The 12,365-nt window shown below is 26.3% G+C and overlaps 1 long non-coding RNA gene across 1 annotated transcript; it reads right to left on the bottom strand.

Moving 5' to 3' along the window:
* Positions 1 to 9,241: 9,241 nt before the first annotated feature.
* Positions 9,242 to 11,369, bottom strand: LOC141340329 (uncharacterized). The gene is made up of 2 exons (XR_012356563.1): positions 11,264 to 11,369; positions 9,242 to 9,631 (listed from the first exon to the last, which is right to left on the bottom strand). It is a non-coding gene; the product is annotated as an uncharacterized lncRNA (long non-coding RNA).
* Between the last annotated feature and the right edge of the window lie 996 nt (positions 11,370 to 12,365).

The following is a 12,365-nucleotide window of genomic DNA, read 5'->3' as shown; positions in this document are numbered from 1 at the left end:
AAAGGCATCTCAGAGCAACCATCATATAGATTTGATCTTGTATTTATCATTTTTTTGTAATTAAAAAACAAATATCATGCAGACTATTTTGGAATATTATGTTATACAATAATATTATAAAAGAAATAATATTCTATAATAAATTTTAATTATATTGGAATATTTCATAATGAAATAATAGTATAAAATAAATAATAGTAATAGTATATATTACATAATTTAAAATAAACAAATGGATACAAAAACTGTTTAAGTGTAAAATATAAACAAACTAATATGATTTACAAAAAATAAAATAAAAAATAAAAAAATACTAAATTGACAGATTTACGAAAATAAATCTAAAAAAAATTATTTTTTTGTGTAAAATATAAACAAACTAATATGATTTACAAAAAAATACAAACAAAAAAATTACAATCTTTTTTTACACAAAATATTAAAATAGAAACTCTTCAAGTGTAAAATGTACAAAAATATTAATATAATTATTTTATAATTACAAAAAATTAAATAAAAAAATATTTTTTTAAATGTAAAACAGAAACAAATTAATATGATTTATAAAAAATAAAAAATAAAAAATTAAATAAAAACAATTTATTTTACAAAATGTACAAAAAGATTAAAAAAATGTAAAATAAAAAATATTTAAAAAGTGAGATACAACTAATATGATTTACAAAATAAAATTATGAAAAATACAAAAAAATACAAAATTGACAAATTTAGAAAAAATATATAAACAAAAACTAAATAAAAAAAATAGTTTTATTTTTAACTAAATAAAAAAAAAACTATTTACAAATGTACAAAAATATCAATAAAATTATTTTAGAATTACAAAAAATAAAACAAAAAATATTTTTTTAAAGTGTAAAACAGAAACAAATTAATAAAACAATTAAATAAAAAATACAATTTATTATTTTAAAATAAATCAGCAGCAGAAGTAAGACAATAAAAGACATTGACAGAGGAAACAGGAGTGAGTAATGGATCCGCTCCTGGATTTCCTTCTTCCTGCTCAATCAATCGCACCTGAATCGTCAAATCAACATCATTTGATCAGCTTGAAAGTGAACTAAATCAAACCAGACTGAAAGCGGTCTCTGTAGAGAAAAACAGCTCAGAATGAAAGCCAACAGACCAAGTGTTGTTTGTCATTTCCTGTCATTTCCTTGAGGATCACACACCAAATTACAAACACATTTACAGACTCAAGAGCTCCTCGTCTGCATCTGATCAACAAAAACAGTGAGTAACACTAACTAACCCATCTATAGAGGTCTATATGTGCATCAAGGACGCATTAAATTGATAAAAAAGTGACGGTAAAGACATTTATAATATTAGAAAAATTTCTTTTTTAAATGAATGCTGTTCTTTTGAACTTTCTATTCATCTGTGAATCATGAAAAATAAAATGCATGACGGTTTCAACAAATAATATTAAGCAGCACAAGTGTTATCAACATTGTGATAATCAGAAATAAATAAATAAATGCAGCCTTAATGAGCAAAAGAGATGAACATTTGAGGTATTTATTTATTTTAAATGTTTTTATATATATTTTTATGTATTTAATTCTTTATTTATGTATGTGTGCATGTATATTATATATTTTAAATAAAACAATTAATTTAAATATTTGTATATATTTTTCGTTTATTTATTTATATGTATTTTAATTTTTATATTTTTAGTTTTTTTATTAAGTTTTTTTTTAATATTTTTATTTTAAATTTTTAAATTTATTTATTTTAATTTCTATTTATTAAAAAAAATAATTTATGCACTTTATTTGAGTATTTATTTATTTTAAAGTTTTATTATTTCTGTATTTATTTTAAATAAATTTATGTATTTATTTATTGCATTATTTTAAATGTACAGTAGTCAACATTCGAAGTGGATCAAAAAAGTTCATCAAAAGTTGTCCTAAGATAAGAACGGGTATTCTTTTTGGTTTTAGGACAAATTTGATGAAAGGTTTTGATCCACTTCGAACATTCGTATGTATTTCATTTTTTATTTATGAATGTATTTTAAATGTTTTTATATTTATTTTACTTTATGTATTTAAATGTATGTACGTGTGCATGTATATTATTATTTATTTTAAATAACTAAAATATATTTAAATATATTTTTAATTTTATATGTATTTAATTTTTTTAATGTTTTATTTTATTTAAATTTTTATTGATTAAAAAAAATTTGCATTTTTTTTAATTTGTATTTATTTTAAAGTTTTAATTTTAAATTATTTCTGTATTTAATTATTTCATATTTAAATATTTTACATTTGTATGCATTTCATTTTTTTATGAATTAATTTATTTGAAATGTTTTTACATATTTATTTTATGTATTGAATTTATGTATTTATTTTAAATTTGTCTTTATTTATTTTAAATTATTTATTTACATTGTATTTATTTTGAATTTTTTTCATATTTATTATGTATTTTAATTTTTTTAATCTTTAATAGTTTATTTTTTCAAATTTGTATTTATTTAGAATTTTCATTTATTTAAATTAGAATTATATTAGAATGATTTCTGAATGATCATGTGACGCTGAAGACGAGTATGATGCTGAAAATTCATATAGATTCATATTGAAAACTGTTAGTTTAAATTCTAAAAATATCTCACTATTTTTACAGTATAAATGCAACCTTAATGAGCAAAAGAGATTAACATTGGAAGCAGTTCCTTCGTCTCCACTTCCTGTTTCCTCATCCACTCATGCACATTCACAGGTGAGTGTTTTCCTTCTCGGTTCATTTGCATTTTTCTATCATACATCTCAGATAATGAACTTCTATATGGCAGTATATCACACATCTGAATGTTCGTCACAGTAATATTACTTCAGTTTAAAGTAAATGGTCAGGAATTTAACGTGGAAATGTGCTCAAAGCACAGTTTTACAACCATAGACTGATATATAAATCATGTAGGCCGACAATAATTAAAAATGGAAACTAGCTGAAATTTGTTTTTATTTATTTAAAAAAAATAAAATGTATGCATTATTTAATTTATTTCTGTATTGAATTTAAATTAATTTATGCATTTATTTCATTATTTCAAATGTATTTATTTTACATTTGTATGCATTTCTTTTTTTTTTGTTTATGGATTAATTTATTTTAAATGTTTTATATATTTATTTTATGTACTCAATTTATGTATTTATTTATTTTAAACATTTTATTTTAAATTATTTTTTATGAAAAAATAAAATTTGAATTTATTTTAAATGTTTTACACTTATTTATTTATGTATGTATTCTATTTATTTATTTGAAATGTTTGTTTATATGTATTTATTTAAAAAAAATAATTTTAAGTTTTTACAAAAAGGTATTTTAAATTATTGTAAATGTTTTATTAATTTATTTTCATTTTTATTTATTTGAGAAATATTTTTTTAATTTATTTTAAAGTTTTTATTTTTAATTTTCTGTATTTATTTTAGATTAAATTATTTTAAATGTATCTATTTTACATTTATATGTATTTTTCATTTATGTTAAATGTTTTTATATATTTATTTTACTTTATTTAATTATGTAGTATTTAATTTTTTAAATCATTTAAATTTAATTTTATGTATGTATTTATTTGAAATGTTTTTAAATTTATCTATTTTATATTTATTTTTAATTTTTGATTTATGTATTGTTTTGATTATTTTTATTTTTAACTTTTAATTAGTTGTTTTTATATATTTTACTTTATTTAATTATGTATGTAGTATTTAATTTTAAAAATCATTTAAATGTATTTTATGTATGTATTTATTTATTTGAAATGTTATTTAAATTTACCTATTTTTATTTATTTAATTTTTGATTTATGTATTTTGTTTACTTTTTTATTTTTAAGTTTTAATTAGTTGTTTTTATATATTTTACTTTATGTATGTAGTGTTTTTTTTAAATCATTTAAATTTATTTATTTTATGTATGTATTTATTTATTTGAAATGTTATTTATTTAAATGTACCTATTTTTATATATTTATTTAATTTGATTTATGTATTTTATGTTTTGATTTTATTTATTTTAAGTTTTAATTAGTTTTTACATAATTTACTTTATGTAGTATTTAATTTTTTAAAAAATCATTTAAATTTAATTCTTTTATCTATTTATTTATTTGAAATGTTTTTATTTAAATGTACCTATTTTTATATATTTATTAATTTGATTTATGTATTTTATGTTTTGATTATTTTTTTTAAGTTTTAATTAGTTGTTTTTATATATTTTACTTTATTTAATTATGTATGTAGTATTTAATTTTAAAAATCATTTAAATGTATTTTATGTATGTATTTATTTGAAATATTTAAATTTACCTATTTTTATATTCATTTAATTTTCGATTTATGTATTGTTTACTTTTTTATTTAAGTTTTAATTCGTTGTTTTTATATTTTACTTTATGTATGTAGTTTTTTTTTAAATCATTTAAATTTATTTATTTTATGTATTTATTTGAAATGTTTTTATTTAAATTTATCTATTTTTATATATTTATTTTTAATTTTTGATTTATGTATTTTATGTTTTGATTATTTTTAAGTTTTAATTAGCTTTTTTTAGGTATTTATGTAATTATATTTTAAATGTATGTTATTTATTTAAATGTTTTTATCAATTTATTTTACATTTATTTATTTTAAACTTTCTTTATATTACTTTTTAATATTATTTCAAGTAACAATTTTTAAAAATAGTTTTAGTTTACTATATTTTCTCGACCATTGCTAGGATCCTTTTTTCACTGTAAATTTATTTGCTGTACAAGGATTCGTGTGTTGATCATCTCAAACATCAGTTTTTACCAGTGTGTGATGCTACTCTTCACCAGCAGGTGTCAGTGTGAGACCAACACACAACACACATGACAAAACACAGCTCCATCATCAACATCTAATGTATGAAACAATACTTGTATGATTACAAAAAGCAAGTTAGTTCTCAAAAAATAAACTAAAATTAAAAATGTATTTATAAAAAATCTCAGCGTCTCGTCTGATGCTGATGCTGACAAACATCTTCCGCTCGTCTCATGATCTGAGTCTCATTAACTCTCCATCGATTGCTGGCTTCATTTGCACTTGTTTTGAGCTCAGACTGGAGTGAAATTGAACAACAGGCCGGCGGCTGATCACAGACCAATCAATTAAACCAGCGCTGACACACAAACCAAGCTGTAATTAGAGCTGAGGCTCTTATGAAGATAATTATCACACAGATTGCTGCGCTTCTCTGTTCTCTGATTGGTCACTGCAGATCCACCAATCCATATCACTCACTACATAACGATTCATTCAGCATTTGTGTCTATATGTCAATTTGGAAGTCTTTATTTGAGAGAAAAAAAGAGACAGAATATCAATTTTAAGATGTTTTTCAGATTTCTGATTCGGCTTGCACTGAAATCAAAGTTGTTGTTTTTTATGCACATGTTGGTTTGATCTATATTTATCCGCTGGGCTTGAGTGAGTCATCTGTGTGTGATTATCTGAACATCAGTGTGTGTTAAAGACGCATCTGATCCATCTTCTCACTCATCTTCCTCTGACACCTTCAGCTCGCTCCTGAATTTGTGTGATGAGATCATGTGTGATGATGATGATGATGATGATGATGAGATTTCCTAATTGAGCTTGACGCAGTGCTTTCCAGAGTGATTCTAGACAAACTAGACGAGTTAAGCTCATAGACAAACTTTGAAGTTGGCTGAAGAAGACCTTGTATAAAACTTTGAAAAGTTAGAATTTAATTGTTGAGATTGAAGTTTGGGGCCGAGTGGGAACACGCCGATTCTAGCATGAATTAGCATGTTGCTAGCATGATTTGGCATGAAATGGCATGTTTCTAGCCTGAATTAGCCTGTTGCTAGCATGATTTAACGTGAATTAGCATTTTGCTAGTATGATTTAACGTGAATTAGCATGTTGCTAGTATGATTTAACATGAGTTAACATGTTGCTAGCATGATTTAACGTGAATTAGCCTGTTGCTAGCATGATTTAACGTGAATTAGCATGTTGCTAGCATGATTTAACGTGAATTAGCATGTTGCTAGCATGATTTAACGTGAATTAGCATGTTGCTAGAATGATTTAACGTGAATTAGCATGTTGCTAGTATGATTTAACGTGAATTAGCATGTTGCTAGTATGATTTAACATGAGTTAACATGTTGCTAGCATGATTTAACGTGAATTAGCATTTTGCTAGTATGATTTAACGTGAATTAGCATGTTGCTAGTATGATTTAACGTGAGTTAACATGTTGCTAGCATGATTTAACGTGAATTAGCATGTTGCTAGCATGATTTAACGTGAATTAGCATGTTGCTAGTATGATTTAACGTGAATTAGCATGTTGCTAGTATGATTTAACATGAGTTAACATGTTGCTAGCATTATTTTACGTGAATTAGCATGATTTAACATGAGTTAACATGTTGCTAGCATGAATTGGCATGAAATGGCATGTTTCTAGCCTGAATTAGCATGTTGCTAGCATGATTTAACGTGAGTTAACATGTTGCTAGCATGATTTGGCATGAAATGGCATGTTTCTAGCCTGAATTAGACTGTTGCTAGCATGATTTAACGTGAATTAGCATGTTGCTAGTATGATTTAACGTGAATTAGCATGTTGCTAGTATGATTTAACATGCGTTAACATGTTGCTAGCATGATTTAACATGAGTTAGCCTGTTGCTAGCATGATTTAACGTGAATTAGCCTGTTGCTAGCATGATTTAACGTGAATTAGCCTGTTGCTAGCATGATTTAACGTGAATTAGCCTGTTGCTAGCATGATTTAACGTGAATTAGCCTGTTGCTAGCATGATTTAACGTGAATTAGCCTGTTGCTAGCATGATTTAACGTGAATTAGCCTGTTGCTAGCATGATTTAACGTGAATTAGCCTGTTGCTAGCATGATTTAACGTGAATTAGCCTGTTGCTAGCATGATTTAACGTGAATTAGCCTGTTGCTAGCATGATTTAACGTGAATTAGCCTGTTGCTAGCATGATTTAACGTGAATTAGCCTGTTGCTAGCATGATTTAACGTGAATTAGCATGTTGCTAGCATGATTTAACGTGAATTAGCATGTTGCTAGTATGATTTAACGTGAATTAGCATGTTGCTAGTATGATTTAACATGAGTTAGCATGTTGCTAGCATGATTTGGCATCCATTTACATGTTAGCATGATTTAGCATTAAATGGCATGTTTCTAGCATACATTAGCATGTTGCTAACTTGATTTAACATGCTGCTAGCATGATTTAGCATGGATTAACATGTTGCTAGCATGATTTTACATGAAATGACATGTTCCTAGCATACATTAGCATGGTACTAGCATGATTTAGCATTTTGCTAACGTAATTTAGCATGATTTAACATGAATTACCATGTTGCTAGCATGATTTTACATGAAATGGCATGTTGCTTGCATGATTTATTGTGAATTAACATGTTGCTAGTATGATTTAACGTGAATTAGCATGTTGCTAGCATGATTTAACGTGAATTAGCATGTTGCTAGTATGATTTAACGTGAATTAGCATGTTGCTAGTATGATTTAACGTGAATTAGCATGTTGCTAGTATGATTTAACATGAGTTAACATGTTGCTAGCATGATTTGGCATCCATTTACATGTTAGCATGATTTAGCATTAAATGGCATGTTTCTAGCATACATTAGCATGTTGCTAACTTGATTTAACATGCTGCTAGCATGATTTAGCATGGATTAACATGTTGCTAGCATGATTTTACATGAAATGACATGTTCCTAGCATACATTAGCATGGTACTAGCATGATTTAGCATTTTGCTAACGTAATTTAGCATGATTTAACATGAATTACCATGTTGCTAGCATGATTTTACATGAAATGGCATGTTGCTTGCATGATTTATTGTGAATTAACATGTTGCTAGTATGATTTAACATGTTCCTAGCATGTTTCCTGACATTATTAGAATGTTACTAGTATGTTTGTACCATGGTTAACATGTTCCTGGCATGTTTTTAACATGATTAGCACGTTGCTAGCATATTTCTACCATGATTAACATGTCACTAGCATTTTTAACATGATTAGCAAGTTACTAACATGATTCTAGCATGATTACCAAGCTACTTGTTAGCATTAGTATTCTACTAGCATGATTAGCACATTACTAGCATGTTGCTAGCCTGTAACTATCATGTTTTTAGCATTATTAGAATGTTGCTAGCATGTTTCTACCACGACTAACATGTCACTAGCATGTTTAACAAGTTACTAGCATTTTATTAACATGATTAGCATGTTGCTAGCATGATTTGTCATGAAATGGCATGTTTCTAGCATGAATTGGCATGTTGCTAGCATGATTTAATGTTGCTAACATGATTTAATATGAATTAGCATGTTGCTAGCATGATCCAATGTGAATTAACATGTTGCTAGCATGACTTAGCATTGAAATGGCATGTTGCTAGCATGATTTGGCATTACATGGCATGTTTCTAACGTACATTAGCATGTTGCTAACTTGATTTAACATGTTGCTAGCATGATTTAGCACGGATTACCATGTTGCTAGCATGATTTAGCATGAAATGGCATGTTGCTACCATACATTAGCAAGGTACTAACATGATTTACCATTTTGCTAACGTGATTTAGCATGATTTAGCATGTTGCTAGTATGATTTAACATGTTCCTGACATTATTAGAATGTTACTAGTATGTTTGTACCGTGGTTAACATGTTCCTGGCATGTTTTTAACATGATTAGCAAGTTGCTAGCATATTTCTACCATGATTAACATGTCACTAGCATTTTTAACATGATTAGCAAGTTACTATCATGATTCTAGCATGATTACCAAGTTACTTGTTAGCATTAGTATGCTATTAGCACATTACTAGCATGTTGCTAACCTGTAACTATCATGTTTCTAGCATTATTAGCATTTTGCTAGCATGATTAGCATGTTATTAGTATGTTGCTAGCCTGTTTCTAACATGTTGCTAGCCAGTTTCAGATTATTAGCATGTTTCTAGCATGATTACCAAGTTACTAGGATGTTAGCATTAGCATGTTACAGTAGTTTTCAGTCGGCAGTGACGTCGAGTTTCCTTGATTTGTTAAAGCTATAAAGAGCAGGCAGGAAAGTGGTGCGTAACAAAATGGTCTCTCTAGTTTATTGTTCACACATTCATACTTTTATAAAATACTATATATATATATATAATATTAAAATCAAACTGAGTTAATTACATTTGCATGATCTTAAGAACTCTACACAGTGTTTTATAAATTAAACTGAGGTTTATTCTGATAAAAAAATCCATGATTGAGCTTGTAGCTCGTGGTCCGTTTGAACGTCCCTGCGTTTGTCCGTCCGTCGAAGCGTAGACGGTGAAGCGGTGAGCAGTGTGTGTTCATGACGTCCAGAGCGAGTATGCAGTGAGGGCCAATAGAAACGACAGCAGACCCACCACAACCTTCTGTGTCCACAGACACCTCTCCAGCTTCTGCTCCAGACGCGAGTGAGACGCCATCATGCGCATCAGCTGACCACAGAATAGACATTTCAGAAAGATGTGCAGTGATGCATCGTTCACAATCAACTAATAGACATCAGCATACAACAGTTCACTGATCACAGTTCATTAAGACATTAACATTTTATATTTAAATATGCAAATGAGGCTTATCTAATTAAATACGTAGCAATTTGCATACTTTTACAGGTTTCCATCTTACAGTTGAAAGTTATAAACGTGTGTGTGTGTGTATATATATATATATATATTAACTAACATCACTATAAAAATCTTCAGAATGTAGTTGGGAATAAAACTTAGTAAGTATACTCCTATTATACCGTTTTCTTTTCAGTAAAATGTTACTTTTTTTTTGTAATTTTTATATACATTTTTTTTTCAATTGTGATATTCAGTGAAATTATTAGTAATTTTCATATTTTTCAAAATTATGCTCATTCATATATACATATATATATATATATATATATATAATTTTTTTTAACAGTAAAATATAATTAAGATTTCTTAGTTAAAAAAAAGTTGGTTTTTAATGATACTTTGCAGTGTAAAATCTGATATTAATAGTAAAATTTATTTTAATTTTCATTTCAGTAATGTATATCATTTAGTTTTTTCGTAATTTTTACGTTTGCAATGATAATCAATATATTTACAGTAAAATAATTTGTTTTTTAAAAATATTTAATATTAACAGGTTTTTTTTACAGTGAAATAAGATTTTATTTTTATATAATAAAATAACATTAGTAATATTTTATTTTGCATAATTATTCTTCTTATTATTATTATTGTTACCATAGTTTAATACTAATTTTTTTAGTAAAATATTATAGCCATCTTTTAATTTTCCTTTTAGTAAAATATTTACTTTTTTTGTAATGTTTATGCTTGCAATGATAATAATTTATTTTTACAGTGAAATAAGATTTTTATTTTAATATAATAAAATTATTTTTCAGTGAAATGGTATTAGAAAATGTTATTTTTCATAATTCTGCTTATTATTGTTACTATAATATTTTTTTTTAGTTAAATATTAAAGTAATGTTTATTTCATTTGTATTAATTAGCATATTATTATTATTATTATTATTATTATTATTATTATTATTATTATTATAGCTCTATTGATATATAATCACAAAACTTTGGTCAAACTGTGCAGCTTTACAAACAGCAAACCCAGACTTTTTTTTTTTTTTTTTTTTAGATAAAGTTTAAATCACTATTTTTACTAGAAATTGCATTTTGATTTTTTCCCCCTAATTATTTATGAGAGAAGAGATTTCAAAAGTGAGAACTGATAGATATAAACTCAAAACTTTTATAAAAATAAAGCTCAGAATTGTGACATCAGAAAAAAAACATACTTCCATAATTTTGTATTTATAGAGTAATAATCCAAAATCTGTAAAAAAACCTGCAAAACCTGGCTTTATGCAATGATCAGATAAAATGTAATAAAATAAATACCGCAATGCATTTTGAATGCCTTCTTTTCACTAGTCTGAATCTTAAATCAACCTGAAATCTTCAAACTGAGCCGTGCGTTTACAAAACCCCAACTGTTTTTAGCTCTAGTGTCTTGTCTTGAAGTAAATGGTAAAGCGTAAGAGTCGGAGAGCAGTATCTCACCATGCTCTGCAGGTCCTGATGGTCATTGGAGGCCGTCAATGATGGACTCTCAAACGAGTTGCTCAGAATAGACTTCGGAGTCTCCAGGACGTGACAACGCAGCCTGCAGGAAAAACCAGTTGATTAGTGTCAAATAACAGCAGCTCAACTCCAGATCCTCGCCTCAGACTCATCTCAAACACTCATCAGACAGACAACATTCATGAGTGGTGTTCTTTCTCATCTCAGAGACCGATCCGTTTGCCTTGTTTGCTCTTCAGGGGTTTACAAAGTCACTTAGGCTGTCATTAGTTCAAGTTAAATAGTACAATAGTAATATTTGTCTTTGTGCAAAATATGCTGATGAATCCCAATTTGTTTGTGAAAATGTTCATGCATAGATTTCGTGCTCAAATTAATTAATCACAGTACATTAAGACATTAACATATTATATTTACTGGAATGTTTAAATATGCAAATGAGGCTTATCTAATTATATATGTAGCAATTTGCATACTTTTTTTTTTTCTTGTTTGAATGGCGAGTTTTTCATCTCACAATCGCAAGTTACAAACTTATATAATAATTGCACCATTTAAAAAAAAAAATATTCTGTGGCATAAATAAAAAAAATAAAAAAATTCTATATTCTGAAGGTTTTTATAGATAATCACATCACTTTTTTTTTTCCTTTCTATGGAAGCTTATTTATGCCACAGAATAAAAAACAAAAGTTAACTAAAAATGGTAGTTATGGCTTTTTAATCTCATAATTCTGACTTTTCCCTTGGAATTCCTAGGAAAACTCAGAATTGTAAAATATAAACTTTTATTTTATTTTTTTAAAAATGGTGCAATTATTATACAAGTTTGTAACTTGCGATTGTGAGATGGAAACTCACCATTCAAACCATAAAAAATGCAAATTGCAACATATATAATTAGATAAGCTTCATTTGCATATTTAAACAACATTCCACTAAATATAAAATGTTAATGTCTTAATGTACTGTGATTAATTAACTGTTAAAGTACTATGATGTCTATTAGCTCATTTTATCCTAAATTCCCTCGTCTTATTCTGAATGATTACTTAATGCATTTCTTTTTATGTCTTAATAT

Source organism: Garra rufa, chromosome 8, assembly GCF_049309525.1.
Source record: "Garra rufa chromosome 8, GarRuf1.0, whole genome shotgun sequence".
NCBI classification, from domain to species: Eukaryota; Metazoa; Chordata; class Actinopteri; order Cypriniformes; family Cyprinidae; genus Garra; species Garra rufa.
This window is presented reverse-complemented; position numbering and strand designations above follow the sequence as displayed.